This window comes from Salmo trutta, chromosome 21 (genome assembly GCF_901001165.1).
Source record: "Salmo trutta chromosome 21, fSalTru1.1, whole genome shotgun sequence".
In the NCBI taxonomy this organism is placed as follows: Eukaryota; Metazoa; Chordata; class Actinopteri; order Salmoniformes; family Salmonidae; genus Salmo; species Salmo trutta.
Genome location: NC_042977.1, coordinates 42,937,339 through 42,953,035, shown reverse-complemented (window position 1 = coordinate 42,953,035; position 15,697 = coordinate 42,937,339). Strand labels below are relative to the sequence as shown.

Genomic DNA, 15,697 nt, shown 5'->3' with positions numbered 1-15,697 from the left:
GTTTGCTTGAAAATGTTGATACCGGAGACTGTTATCAGAAGAAACTGTGCAACCTAGTATTTATAGGGGCTAAGAAATGAATTACCATTAATATGAAGGTTCATTATCCTCCTACAATGGATGGCAGAAATGTCAAGTTATGCATCACTAGATTTGATTTATTACCAGATTAGGGGTACACTGGGAAACATTCATAAGGTCTGGATGCCTTATATGGAATGCTGTATGAAAAAAGGAGTCTGTATTTAAAACATGTCCACATCAGAGGAGATATCTATTTAGGTAATCCCTAGCTGCTGGGCTGCTCAGTCCGGTCCCCAGGGGTCTGCCGCACTCACTGTTGGTTGTCACTGGCCTTGGCCTAACATACCTGAAGCCAATAATGAATGTTTCACTAAGATCCTGAAGCAAAGTGGGGTGTGTTGGGTTGGGGCGCTGCAGGGCCATGGGCCCCTAGGGGCAGGATGGGGTGACCCAGCTATATTGTGTGCAAGTAAAAATAGCTCTACTGTACTAATAGGCCTATGATATGAACTACAGTGGCAAGAAAAAGGATGTGACCCTTTGGAATTACCTGGACTTCTGCATAAAGTTGTCATAAAATTTGATCTGATCTTCATCTAAGTCACAAAAATAGACAAGCACAGTCTGCTTAAACTAATAACACACAAACAATAATACATTTTATGTCTTTATTGAACACACCGTGTAAACATTTACAGAGCAGGGTGGAAAAAGTATGTGAACCCTTGGATTTAATAACTGGTTGACCCTCTTTTGGCAGCAATAACCTCAACCAAATGTTTTCTGTAGTTGCGGATCAGACCTGCTTTCAGGAGGTCATTCTTTACAAAACTGTTTCAGTTCAGCAATATTCTTGGGATGTCTGGTGTGAACCGCTTTCTTGAGGTCATGCCACAGCATCTCCATCGGGTTGAGGTCAGGACTCTGACTGGGCCACACCAGAAGGCATATTTTCTTCTGTTGAAGCCATACTGTTGTTGATTTACTTCTGTGTTTTGGGTTGTTGTCCTGTTGCATCACCCAACTTCTGATGAGCTTCAATTGGCGGACAGATAGCCTTACACTCTCCTGCAAAATGTATTGATAAACTTGGGAATTCATTTTTCCGTCAATGATAGCAAGCTCTCCAGGCCCTGAGGCAGAAAAGCAGCTCCAAACCATGATTCTCCCTTCACCATACTTTACAGTTGGGATGAGGTTTTGATGTTGGTGTGCTGTTCCTTTTTTTCTCCACACATAGTTTTGTGTGTTCCTTCCAAACAACTCAACTTTAGTTTAATCTGTCCACAGAATATTTTGCCAGCAGCGCTGTAGAACATCCAGATGCTCTTTTGCGAACTTCAGACGTGCAGCAATGTTTTTTTAGACAGCAGTGGCTTCGTCTGTGGTGTCCTCCCATGAACACCATTCTTGTTTAGTGTTTTACGTATCGTAGACTCGTCAACAGAGATGTTAGCATGTTCCAGAGATTTCTGTAAGTCTTTAGCTGACACTCTAGGATTCTTCTTAGCCTCATTGAGCATTCTCCGCTGTGCTCTTGCAGTCATCTTTGCAGGATTGCCACTCGTAGGGAGAGTAGCAACAGTGCTGAACTTTCTCCATTTATAGACAATTTGTCTTACCATGGACTGATGAACATCAAGGCTTTTAGAGATACTTTTGTAACCCTTTATGCAAGCTTTATGCAAGTCAACAATTCTTAATCTTGGGTCTTCTGAGATCTCTTTTGTTCGAGGCATGGTTCACACCAGGCAATGCTTCTTGTGAATAGCAAACTTGAATTTTGTGAGTGTTTTATACAGGGCAGGGCAGCTCTAACCAACATCTCTAATCTCGTCTCAGTGATTGTACTCCAGGTTAGCTGACTCCTGACTCCAATCAGCTTTTGGAGAAGTCATTAGCCTAGGGGTTCACATACTTTTTCCAACCTACACTGTGAATGTTTAAATTATGTATTCAATATAGGCAAGAAAAATACAATAATTTGTGTGTTATTAGTTTAAGCAGACTGTGTTTGTCTGTTGTTGTGACTTAGATGAAGATCAGATCCAATTGTATGACCAATTTATGCAGAAATCCAAATAATTCCAAAGGGTTCACATACTTTTTCTTGCCACTGTATATAGAGAATGTACTGTTTCTGTGTGATAATGTGTAGGTGTATGTGTGTTTTTATTAAGTTTTTGTTTTCCAAGCCTTTCCCTTGAGATATAAAAAAAATGAGAAGGAAGATGTTGGGGAGAGAGTTTAGTTATTGACTAGACTGGTGGGGGTCGGGGAGAGAGTTGAGTTATTGACTAGACTGGTGGGGGTTGGGGAGAGAGTATAGTTATTGACTAGACTGGTGGGGGTCGGGGAGAGAGTTGAGTTATTGACTAGACTGGTGGGGGTTGGGGAGAGAGTTTAGTTATTGACTAGACTGGTGGGGGTCGGGGAGAGAGTTGAGTTATTGACTAGACTGGTGGGGGTCGGGGAGAGAGTTGAGTTATTGACTAGACTGGTGGGGGTCGGGGAGAGAGTTGAGTTATTGACTAGACTGGTGGGGGTCGGGGAGAGAGATGAGTTATTGACTAGACTGGTGGGGGTCGGGGAGAGAGTTGAGTTATTGACTAGACTGGTGGGGGTCGGGGAGAGAGTTGAGTTATTGACTAGACTGGTGGGGGTCGGGGAGAGAGTTGAGTTATTGACTAGACTGGTGGGGGTCGGGGAGAGAGTTGAGTTATTGACTAGACTGGTGGGGGTCGGGGAGAGAGATGAGTTATTGACTAGACTGGTGGGGGTCGGGGAGAGAGTTGAGTTATTGACTAGACTGGTGGGGGTCGGGGAGAGAGTTGAGTTATTGACTAGACTGGTGGGGGTCGGGGAGAGAGTTGAGTTATTGACTAGACTGGTGGGGGTCGGGGAGAGAGTTGAGTTATTGACTAGACTGGTGGGGGTCGGGGAGAGAGTTGAGTTATTGACTAGACTGGTGGGGGTTGGGGAGAGAGATGAGTTATTGACTAGACTGGTGGGGGTTGGGGAGAGAGATGAGTTATTGACTAGACTGGTGGGGGTTGGGGAGAGAGATGAGTTATTGACTAGACTGGTGGGGGTTGGGGAGAGAGTTTAGTTATTGACTAGACTGGTGGGGGTCGGGGAGAGAGTTGAGTTATTGACTAGACTGGTGGGGGTTGGGGAGAGAGTTGAGTTATTGACTAGACTGGTGGGGGTCGGGGAGAGAGTTGAGTTATTGACTAGACTGGTGGGGGTCGGGGAGAGAGTTTAGTTATTGACTAGACTGGTGGGGGTCGGGGAGAGAGTTGAGTTATTGACTAGACTGGTGGGGGTCGGGGAGAGAGTTGAGTTATTGACTAGACTGGTGGGGGTCGGGGAGAGAGTTGAGTTATTGACTAGACTGGTGGGGGTCGGGGAGAGAGTTGAGTTATTGACTAGACTGGTGGGGGTTGGGGAGAGAGATGAGTTATTGACTAGACTGGTGGGGGTTGGGGAGAGAGTTTAGTTATTGACTAGACTGGTGGGGGTTGGGGAGAGAGTTGAGTTATGTACTAGACTGGTGGGGGTTGGGGAGAGAGATGAGTTATTGACTAGACTGGTGGGGGTCGGGGAGAGAGTTGAGTTATTGACTAGACTGGTGGGGGTCGGGGAGAGAGTTGAGTTATTGACTAGACTGGTGGGGGTCGGGGAGAGAGTTGAGTTATTGACTAGACTGGTGGGGGTTGGGGAGAGAGATGAGTTATTGACTAGACTGGTGGGGGTTGGGGAGAGAGTTTAGTTATTGACTAGACTGGTGGGGGTTGGGGAGAGAGTTGAGTTATGTACTAGACTGGTGGGGGTTGGGGAGAGAGATGAGTTATTGACTAGACTGGTGGGGGTTGGGGAGAGAGTTTAGTTATTGACTAGACTGGTGGGGGTCGGGGAGAGAGTTGAGTTATTGACTAGACTGGTGGGGGTTGGGGAGAGAGTTGAGTTATTGACTAGACTGGTGGGGGTTGGGGAGAGAGTTGAGTTATTGACTAGACTGGTGGGGGTTGGGGAGAGAGTTTAGTTATTGACTAGACTGGTGGGGGTCGGGAAGAGTGTTGAGTTATTGACTAGACTGGTGGGGGTTGGGGAGAGAGTTGAGTTATTGACTAGACTGGTGGGGGTCGGGAAGAGTGTTGTGTTATTGACTAGACTGGTAGGGGTTGGGCGTGCATGCGGCTCAGGCTGGCTGGCGGTCTGGTTGAAGTTTGAAATAGAGGATTTCTTAATAAAGACAAAGACAAAAGTTAAGTCTTTGTACTTTATTTGTAAGAGTTGCTAATTTGTTAGGCTATTGGTTAAAGTTGCAACACAATATTGATTATTGAATTATCATTGATCTAGTTCAGTCTTATCAATCACTTAAACATATTTAATAATGATCTCATACCTAGCTTGATAATTGTGGGCATTTTTGCTTACTTTATGTTGTTCTAAATAGCAGTGGAGTACTTAAGTAAAAATAGTTGAAAGTACTACTTCAGCAGTGGTGGAAAAAGTACCCAATTGTCATACTTGAGTAAAAGTAAAGAGAACTTCATAGAAAATGTAAAAAGTCACCCAGTAAAATTTTACTTGAGGAAAAGTCAAAGTATTTGGTTTAAAATATACTTAAGTATCAAAAGTAAAAAGTATAAATAATTTCAAATTCCTTACATTAAGCAAACCAGATGGCACCATTTTATTTTTTTATGTACAGATAGCCAGGGACACACTCCAACATTCAGACTTACAAATCAAAATATATTTTAGATTTTAGACTCTTCAAAGTAGCCACCCTTTGCCTTGATGACAGCTTTGCACACTCTTGGCATTCTCTCAACCAGCTTCATGAGGAATGCTTTTCCAACAGTCTTGAAGGAGTCCCCACATATGCTGAGCACTTGTTGGCTGCTTATCCTTCACTCTGCGGTCCGACTCATCCCAAACCATCTCAATTGGGTTGAGGTCGGGTGACTGCGGAGGCCAGGTCATCTGATGCAGCACTCCATTCCTCTTCTTGGTCAAATAGCCCTTACACAGCCTGGAGGTATGTTTTGGGTCATTGTCCTGTTGAAAAACAAATGATAGTCCCACTAAGCGCAAACCAGATGGGATGACATATCGCTGCAGAATACTGTGGTAGCCATGCTGGTTAAGTGTGCCTTGAATTCTAAATAAATCACAGACAGTGTCACCAGCAAAGCACCCCAGACCATCACACCTCCTCCTCCATGCTTCACGGTGGGAACCACACATGCGGAGATCATGCGTTAACTTACTCTGCGTTTCACATAGACACGGAGGTTGGAACCAAAAATCGCAAATTTGGACTCATCAGACCAAAGGACATATTTCCACCAGTCTAATGTCCATTGCTTGTGTTTCTTGGCCCAAGCAAGTCTCTTCTTCTCATTGATGTCCTTTAGTAGTGTATTTTTTTGCAGCAATTCTACCCTTAAGGCCTGATTACCACATTCACCTCTGAACAGTTGATGTTGAGATGTGTCTGTTACTTGAACTCTGTGAGGTGCAATCTGAGGTGCAGTTAATTGCCGATTTCTGAGGCTGGTTACTCTAATGAAATTATCCTCTGCAGCAGAGGTAACTGTGAAGAAAAATTATTGTTTGATAAGTTATTGTTTGATATTACAAGTTAACGATTATATACTTAACAAATAGTAGGACATTTCTGTTCTGTTAAATTCTGTGTTTCTGTAAAGAGATGGTCAAGTGAATGGGTTTTGCTAGAGATAGCTTGAGCTGACAATGACTTGGTGATAAAACCTAAAGCAGGCATTTCATAGACAAGATGTGGTGTGTGTGACCTGAGCTAGAGATAGCCTGGAAGAGTTTAGAACAATGCCTCATTGTCTCATCTTCCTGGCATCTGGGAAACCAAGCCAGGTTGGGGGTAAAACAACATCCCGTGCAGATAACCAGGAGATGGACCAAGGTGGTTTATGGGAGGAGTGGAACCAGACTGACTAAGCATTATTTAGGTCCTATATAAGATCTGTTTTTCATTATCAGTTAGGCTACTCGGCCCAACAGTCAAGACTGCTGGGTTGACTGGTTTCATTACTGCAATAATTAATCGACATTGAATAAAGATGATTGTTTGAAGAAATGACAAAGTCTCTCTCACGTGATTAGAATATTCCCCCGACATAACTCTGGGTCTTACTTTCCTGTGGCGGTCCTCATGAGAGCCAGTTTCATCATAGCGCTTGATGGTTTTTGCGACTGCACAAAGTTTTAGAAATTTTCCGGATTGACTGACCTTCATGTCTTAAAGTAATGATGGACTGTAATTTCTCTTCGCTTATTTCAGCTGTTCTTGCCATAATATGGACTTGGTCTTTTACCAAATAGGGCTATCTTCTGTATGTCACCCCTAACTTGTCACAACACAACTGATTGGCTCGAACGCATTAAGAAGGAAAGAAATTCCACAAATTAACTTTGAACAAGGCACACCTGTTAACTGAAATCCATTCCAGGTGACTAACTCATGAAGCTGGTTGAGAGAATGCCAAGCGTGTGCAAAGCTGTCATCAATGGAAAGGGTGGCTACTTCGAAGAATCTCAAATCTAAAATACATTTTGATTTGTTTAACACTTTTTGGTTACTACATGATTCCATATGTGTTATTTCATAGTTTTAATGTCTTCACTATTATTCTACAATGTAGAAAATAGTCAAAATAAAGAAAACCCTGGAATGAGTAGGTGTGTCCAAACCTTTGACTGGTAGTGACTTTTGACTGGTAGTGATCCCTACTGCCCCTGATCTGGCACTCACTAAACACATGCTTTGTTTGTAAATGATGTGTTGGAACATGCCCCCTGGCTATCATACATTTTAAAAACAAGAAAATGATGCCATCCGGTTTGCTTTATAGAAGGAATTTGAAATTATTTATACTTTTACTTTTGATATTTTCGTGTATTTTAGCAATTACATTTACTTTTGATACTTAAGTATATTTAAAACCAAATACTTTTAGACTTTTACTTAATTAGTATTCACTTTCACTTTTACTTGAGTCATTTTCTATTAAGGTATCTTTACTTTTACTCCAGTACGACAATTGGGTACTTTTAACACCACTGCTAAATAGAGACAGCTAGAAGGGCCATGGGTCATATTAGATTGTGTAGAAATGTAGGAAATGAGTTTTACATGCCCCAGAAAATGGGAGGACCCCCAGAGTTAATGATACTGTGTTTGAAGTTTTACAGTTTTTACCAATTGCTAACACACTAAAATGACATGCACAGCACAATTATTTAAACTGACACACCGAGAGCAAAACCTCTTCTCAAGTCTCCAAAAGTCTAAACACATTTTCTGCTTTACACACATTTTGCAATTCAAAATGGCACTTTTTAAATGCACTGCACACGGTTCTCTGCATAAGACACAACAATCTGACATAAAGTCACATGTTTGCCATTTCAAAACACTGCCATTCAAAATGACACTACATGAGCTAATTGGCCAATACATGTGCCACCTGGCCAAACACCTCAATGGTTAATTGTTACCACTTCAATCAGGAAGTAAGCATTATGAAAAGACCACAGGTGAGCACCTTTTGTTTTACAACAACAATGGAAGCCGTTGCAGAGAGAGGAAGAGGAAGAGGGAGGGTGAGAATGAGAGGGGGAGGAAGGGTGAGAGGTAGGGGTAGAGCTGGTAGAGGAGTTCATGGCCAAAGAAGACAACAACTTTCAAATGAAATCAGAGCAACCTTATTTGATCATGTCATCAACCATGGGCTGACAATGCGAGAGGCTGGACAGAGAGTGCAGCTCAACTTGAGCCGTTTTACTGTCGCCTGTGTCATCCGGACATTTAGACTGGAGGACAGGTATGTAACCAACATTTCTTTCACACTATGTAGTACACCCCATGTCATAGTGTATCAGTTGGGTGACACCTGTTTACTTCATGAATGGCTGATGTCATACACTAACTGCACAAATTTCCTGTAGAATTTACTCTACTGTGGGGGAAATATCTTTAGGCTGCATTGTCCAAGCCCTATATTTTTGTTTTTTTGTTTTTCTAAAGGACTGAGAGACGCAACCATGGTGTAGGAAGGGGCCAAATGTTCACCGGGGTACAGGAAGCTGCCATTGTAAACTTGGTTTTGGAAAATAATGAAATCAGATTACGAGAAATTCAAAGCCACATCATCCAAGACAACACCATATTCAACAACATTCAACTAGTCAGTCTGTCCACATTGGCTCGCATTCTCAAACAAAACCAAATCAGAATGAAACAACTTTATAAGGTGCCGTTTGAGAGAAACTCTCAAAGAAACAAAGAGGTCAGACGAGCATATGTGGATGTAAGTACAATATTGACTGCTTTTGTTCTTTGTTTTCAGGGAGTACTGGAAATGGATGCTCATGCAATCCCACATGAGTTCATCTTTATAGATGAGGCTGGGTTCAACCTAGCAAAGACCAGAAGAAGGGGGAGAAACGTCATTGGCCACAGAGCCATTATAGATGTTCCTGGCCAACGTGGTGGGAATATCACAATGTGCGCTGCCATCTCCAATACGCATGGTGTCCTCCACCGTCATGCCAACCTTGGACCATACAATACAGCCCATATTCTCACATTTCTGGACAGACTCCACAACATTCTCATACCACCAGAGCGTATGAATGATGCAGACCATCAAAGAACCCAGGATGTTGTAGTATGGGACAACGTGAGCTTTCATCGTGCAGCCCCAGTCCAAAACTGGTTTGCTGACCACCCACCATTTCTCGTGCAATACCTCCCACCATACTCACCATTTCTGAACCCCATAGAAGAGTTCTTTTCGGCATGGCGGTGGAAGGTATACGATATGTTGCACTGACTTGTTTGGTGAAAAATAAAATGTTTCAACAGCATGTGTGTGTATCTGCAAATATTTCTGTGCGTCTGAAGAATTTTCTACAATTTGAACTATTTTAGTATTATGGCAAAGCATACTAAAGATGAGAGTGCTTTTCATTATGCCCAACAGTGTGTAGTTGGTTAGACAAAAATCTGGTAATATGAATGAAGTGTGTGCCATTTGGTGCAAACGTTTGATTTTGATAATGCTATATGTAGTTTTGGTTGCAGTGCTTCATTATGCAGGATATATGAGGTATTTTGCAGTTTGGGTGTGTGGTTTTGTGAATTGTGTTAAGTATTTTGATAAAACCAGCCTAGTTTGCAAAATTGTGTTTTAGCAATTGGGAAAAACTGTAATATCACATGCACAAGTACAGTGAAATGTCTTTCTTGCAAATTCAAAGAAATATGAAGAACACAATAAGTAAGTAAGCATACTATGTACAGGGTCAGTTACAATACCATATTTACGATGTGAAGGGATACTGGAGTGATGGAGGTAGATATGTATAGGTTTAAGGTGACTTGGCAACAGGATTTAAGATAAACAGAGTAGCAGCAGCGTGTATGTGAATGGGTGTGCAGAGTCAGTATAAATGTATGTGCATGTTATGTGTGAGTGAGAAGATGATGGAGTGTGTGTGTGTGTGTGTGTGTGTGTGTGTGTGTGTGTGTGTGTGTGTGTGTGTGTGTGTGTGTGTGTGTGTAGGGCCCTGTGAGTGTGCATAGAGACAAATATTTAAATGAAAAAGGTCAATGAGGATACAAGGTTAACTCAGATAGTCTGTGTAGCTATTTAGTTAGCTATTTATCGGTCTTATTGCTTGGGGATAAAAGCTGTTCAAGAGCCTGTTGGTGACAGACTTGATGCTCTGGTACCGCCTGCCTTACGGAAGCAGAGAGAATAGTCTATGACTTGGGTGGTTGGACTCTTTAATGATATTCCGGGCCTTCCTACCACACCGCCTGATACAGATGCCCTGGATGGCAGAGAGCTCGGCCCCAGTGATGTACTGGGCTGTCCACACCACCATCTGTAAAGCCAGCGATACAATGCGGTGCTATTGCCATATCAGGCAGTGATGCAGCCAGTCAATAAGCTCTCAATGGTGCAGCTGTAGAACTTTTGTTCAACCTCCTGAGGGGGAAGAGACTCTGTCTAACCAAATGGCACCCTCTTCCCTTTATAGTAAAAAACAACAGTGCACTATAAAGGGACTAGGATGCCATTTGGAATGTATCACAAATATAGAACCAGACATGCCTCAAAGAAAGCTGCTCACCTCTGTAAATATGGCATTTATAAATAGTCTAATTAGAACAGAAATTGTCAGCGGTAGACAGTTTTAAATCCACAGTGTAGCGATATCACTTCCTCGCACCGACAGTGAAACAGATTTTTTTTTTTTTTTTTTTTTTTTTTACTTCTTGAAGAACATCTGTGTGTTCTAAGTGTTCCGTAGCGGAACTCCGGTCGGGACATGAAAGAGGAAATGCAAGCAAACAACATTACACGCTTTTAAGAATTCCTTTAGTATTGCTGTAATAACTCCCACTTCCCCCCTACCCTGGAAGAAAGTCGCCTGTTTCTTTTTTTCCTCAGTGAGTAGACTACAGGGGTTGAATCCTAATAATCGTGCCTTTCTTTCTCCAAAACTGTGCACTTGTTCACTTCCCTTCATGACTGGTATATGGAAATTCCCTGTAGCATAGCACATGCTTGCACTAATACAGTACTTTTACATTTGTGGGGTAGTGAACAAGTGAGTGCACACTTCAGGAGGAAGGAGAGATTATTGGGACTCAACCACGGCTTACTATCCCTGGCTTGCAGCATATATGATATGTTCCTGAACAGAAACCTAACCTGTCTCTCTCTAGGAGCTGTACTGACTACTGTGAGTGTTACAATGACATGAAAGTGGAGAGATTTCTCCTTGGTAGACAGGAGTTAAAAGCTCTTCTCCTCCCCACACAGCTATGCGTTTAAGGAAGGAACAGATATTTAAAGAAACACAATTTACACTTTCAAAACGCAGCGTGAACGAAGTGACAACCAGGAGGGTGGAGAGAGAGGCAAGGGGAGGGAGAGAAAGAGAGAGCGAGGGAGAGAGAGAGAGAGAGAGAGAGAGAGAGAGAGAGAGAGAGAGAGAGAGACAGAAGAGGTGAGGTGAGAGAGACAGAAGAGGAAAGGTGAGAGAGAGAGAGAGAGAGAGAGAGAGAGATAGAGAGAGAGAGAGAGAAAGAGAGGGTGGAGAGAGAGCGTTACGAGAGAGAGAGAGAAAGAGAGAGAGAGAGAGAGAGAGAGAGAAGAGGGGAGGTGAGGTGAGAGAGAGACAGAAGAGGTGAGGTGAGAGAGAGACAGAAGAGGTGAGGTGAGAGGGCTTCAGGCTCAGAGATAAAATAGATCAAGTTAATAAACACTGTCCCAAGAACAGACAGTGAAAAATATCCCTTTCATTTCTCAATTTTCATTTTCACCCCTCTCCTCACCATCCATCTGTCTCTTTCTCACTTTTCCACCATCCTCCGTCTAGCTTTCTCTCCTCATATTTTCCCTTCTGTCCTCTTTCAATAGTCTGCCCTTCCCTTCAGTCCTCTTTCAATAGTCTGCCCTTCCCTTCAGTCCTCTTTCAATAGTCTGCCCTTCCCTTCAGTCCTCTTTCAATAGTCTGCCCTTCCCTTCAGTCCTCTTTCAATAGTCTACCCTTCCCTTCAGTCCTCTTTCAATAGTCTACCCTTCCCTTCAGTCCTCTTTCAATAGTCTGCCCTTCCCTTCAGTCCTCTTTCAATAGTCTGCCCTTCCCTTCAGTCCTCTTTCAATAGTCTGCCCTTCCCTTCAGTCCTCTTTCAATAGTCTGCCCTTCCCTTCAGTCCTCTTTCAATAGTCTGCCCTTCCCTTCAGTCCTCTTTCAATAGTCTACCCTTCCCTTCAGTCCTCTTTCAATAGTCTACCCTTCCCTTCAGTCCTCTTTCAATAGTCTACCCTTCCCTTCAGTCCTCTTTCAATAGTCTACCCTTCCCTTCAGTCCTCTTTCAATAGTCTACCCTTCCCTTCAGTCCTCTTTCAATAGTCTACCCTTCCCTTCAGTCCTCTTTCAATAGTCTACCCTTCTGTCAACCTTTCTTCCCATCTATTCAACCATTCCCAGCCCACTCCTCTGTTTTAAAACCAACTGTCTCTCCTTCCGTATCACATTCCCGTCATCTCTCTAGGAGTAATATCCACCATAAGGCCTCAAAGGCGAATCCTGATGCGGCAAATGGGTGATTTACCGATTAAAAGCACAGAGAACAAGAGAACAAACAAGATAAGTCCCAGTAAACCTGCTACAGTCTAATGATACCATCCATGATGAAGTCGGTTGTCATGCCTGTGCTGATGCTTAGATATGGGTCAGAAACACAGCTAAACAGTGTGGCACCATCTTCATATTTCATCCAGCACACAGCAACCCCCCTTCTCTACGCTCCCTCTTCAGCTGTCCTCCTCTTGGGTTTAGTTGAGTCATCCTGTTGATATTTAACCTTTATTTAACTAGGCAAGTCAGTTAAGAACAAATCCTTATTTACAATGACGGCCTAGGAACAGTGGGTTAATTGCCTTGTTCAGGGGCAGAACCACAAATTTTTACCTTGTCAGCTCGGGGATTCGATCTAGCAACCTTTCGGTTACTGACTCAACGCTCTAACCACTAGGCTACCTGATTGATTCATCATGTTGATTTACTGCTTAAGAGAGAATGGGTTTGGTTGATTCATCCTATTGATTGATTCATACTATTGATTGATTCATCATGTTGATTTACTGCATAAGAGAGATTGGGTTTGGTTGATTCATCCTATTGATTTACTGCATAAGAGAGATTGGGTTTGGTTGATTCATCCTATTGATTTACTGCATAAGAGAGATTGGGTTTGGTTGATTCATCCTATTGATTTACTGCATAAGAGAGATTGGGTTTGGTTGATTCATCCTATTGATTTACTGCATAAGAGAGATTGGGTTTGGTCTGCCTTTGAAGCTACTATATTAGGATAGTCTCTGAACCTGGTATTCAGAAGTTATATTCAAATCAATTCCTATATATCATAAATTGGATGTGCCACAAATGCATGAATCACAGATTGGCCCTTTAAGTGTTGGTCAATTGGTTTGGACCAACAAACTGTACTGCAGTGTTTTCCAATCCTGTGTTTCCCAATTCTGTTTCCTAAAACTGTTTTTGACCTAGAACTAAAGGTACACTGCTGTACTGAATGCTGGCCCCACCCTGACTCCTATCACAAACAAACTGATTCTCTGTATATTTCTCAATCCCCCCCACCCCACCCCACCCCTCGCCCTCTCTCTGCTTGTCAAACATCGTTAGCTCAGAGCCCATCCCCCCGAGTCTCAAGCAGTATAGCACCAAACCACCCCATCCTGGAACTAACCCCAATGTCAGAAAAGGAGAGAGGAGCGAGAGAGAGAGAGAGAAAGAGAGAGAGAGAGAGAGAGAGCGAGAAAGAGAGAGAGAGAGAGAGAGAGAGAGATAGAGAGAGAGCGAGAGCGAGAGAAGAAATAATGATATCTTAATGCCTTGGCAAATATACTGACTGCTCCTGCCAATAAACCACTTAAAGAAATAAGAAGTAAAATGACTGAGGCCGGAGTTATGAGATCCATATATCAGTCAAATGAGTTTGTTCTGTCTGTCTGTCTGTCTGTCTGTCTGTCTGTCTGTCTGTCCTTTGAGAATGCAAAAAGGACAGGAGGGATGTACCTATAGATGTCTGAGGAATAATACATAGAGGAGAGAGGAAAAAACAGACCGCATAGTGAAGAGAGGAGAAACAGACCTCATAGAGGAGAGAGGAGAAACAGACCTCATAGAGGAGAGAGGAGAAACAGACCTCATAGAGGAGAGAGGAGAAACAGACCTCATAGAGGAGAGAAGAGAAACAGACCTCATAGTGAAGAGAGGAGAAACAGACCTCATAGAGGAGAGAGGAGAAACAGACCTCATAGAGGAGAGAGGAGAAACAGACCTCATAGAGGAGAGAGGAGAAACAGACCTCATAGAGGAGAGAAGAGAAACAGACCTCATAGAGGAGAGAGGAGAAACAGACCTCATAGAGGAGAGAAGAGAAACAGACCTCATAGAGGAGAGAGGAGAAACAGACCTCATAGAGGAGAGAGGAGAAACAGACCTCATAGAGGAGAGAGGAGAAACATACCTCATAGAGGAGAGAGGAGAAACAGACCTCATAGTGAAGAGAGGAGAAACAGACCCCATAGAGGAGAGAGGAGAAACAGACCTCATAGAGGAGAGAAGAGAAACAGACCTCATAGAGGAGAGAGGAGAAACAGACCTCAGAGGAGAGAGGAGAAACAGACCTCATAGAGGAGAGAGGAGAGACAGACCTCATAGAGGAGAGAGCAGAAACAGACCTCAGAGGAGAGACAGACCTCATAGAGGAGAGAGCAGAAACAGACCTCAGAGGAGAGACAGACCTCATAGAGGAGAGAGCAGAAACAGACCTCAGAGGAGAGACAGACCTCATAGAGGAGAGAGCAGAAACAGACCTCAGAGGAGAAACAGACCTCATAGAGGAGAAACAGACCGTATAGTTATATTGAAGGGGAAGATGGAGCGAGGGGGTGACGGGTAGAGGTGATCAGAAGAGGCAAGAGTGTTTGTAATGTAGAGTTGTGGCTTTAAGTTTAGTTGTGTTTTTACGTTGAATTGTGATTTTAAGTTGAGTTCTGTTTTTATGTTGAGTTGTGCTTGTAATGTTCCAGTGATAATGCAGTTTGATGTTCCCCAGCTGGGTTCTGTTATTCTATAGACTGGGTTCTGTTATTCTGCAGACTGGGTTCTGTTATTCTGCGGACTGGGTTCTGTTATTCTGCAGACTGGGTTCTGTTATTCTATAGACTGGGTTCTGTTATTCTGTAGACTGGGTTCTGTTATTCTGTAGACTGGGTTCTGTTATTCTGCAGACTGGGTTCTGTTATTCTGCAGACTGGGTTATGTTATTCTATAGACTGGGTTCTGTTATTCTGTAGACTGGGTTCTGTTATTCTGTAGACTGGGTTCTGTTATTCTGCAGACTGGGTTCTGTTATTCTGTAGACTGGGTTCTGTTATTCTGCAGACTGGGTTCTGTTATTCTGTAGACTGGGTTCTGTTATTCTGTAGACTGGGTTCTATTATTCTGCAGACTGGGTTCTGTTATTCTGTAGACTGGGTTCTGTTATTCTGCAGACTGGGTTCTGTTATTCTATAGACTGGGTTCTGTTATTCTGTAGACTGGGTTCTATTATTCTGCACACTGGGTTCTGTTATTCTGTAGACTGGGTTCTGTTATTCTGTAGACTGGGTTCTATTATTCTGCAGACTGGGTTCTGTTATTCTGTAGACTGGGTCCTGTTATTCTGCAGACTGGGTTCTGTTATTCTGCAGACTGGTTTCTGTTATTCTGTAGACTGGGTTATGTTATTCTATAGACTGGGTTCTGTTATTCTGTAGACTGGGTTCTGTTATTCTGTAGACTGGGTTCTGTTATTCTGTAGACTGGGTTCTATTATTCTGCAGACTGGGTTCTGTTATTCTGCAGACTGGGTCCTTTTATTCTGTAGACTGGGTTCTGTTATTCTGTAGACTGGGTTCTGTTATTCTGTAGACTGGGTCCTGTTATTCTGCAGACTGGGTTCTGTTATTTTATAGACTGGGTTCTGTTATTCTGTAGACTGGGTTCTGTTATTCTATAGACTGGG

At 43.0% G+C, this 15,697-nt stretch overlaps 1 protein-coding gene and 1 long non-coding RNA gene across 5 annotated transcripts in view; one reads left to right on the top strand and one right to left on the bottom strand.

Annotated features, from left to right (window-relative positions):
* Window positions 1–15,697, bottom strand: part of LOC115157494 (cell adhesion molecule 3) — an 89,244-nt gene that overhangs the window by 46,450 nt on the left and 27,097 nt on the right. The gene's annotated exons all lie outside the window — the stretch shown is intronic.
* Window positions 7,708–8,508, top strand: LOC115157495 (uncharacterized). Its single transcript, XR_003868463.1, has 2 exons — window positions 7,708–8,387; window positions 8,427–8,508. It is a non-coding gene; the product is annotated as an uncharacterized LOC115157495 (long non-coding RNA).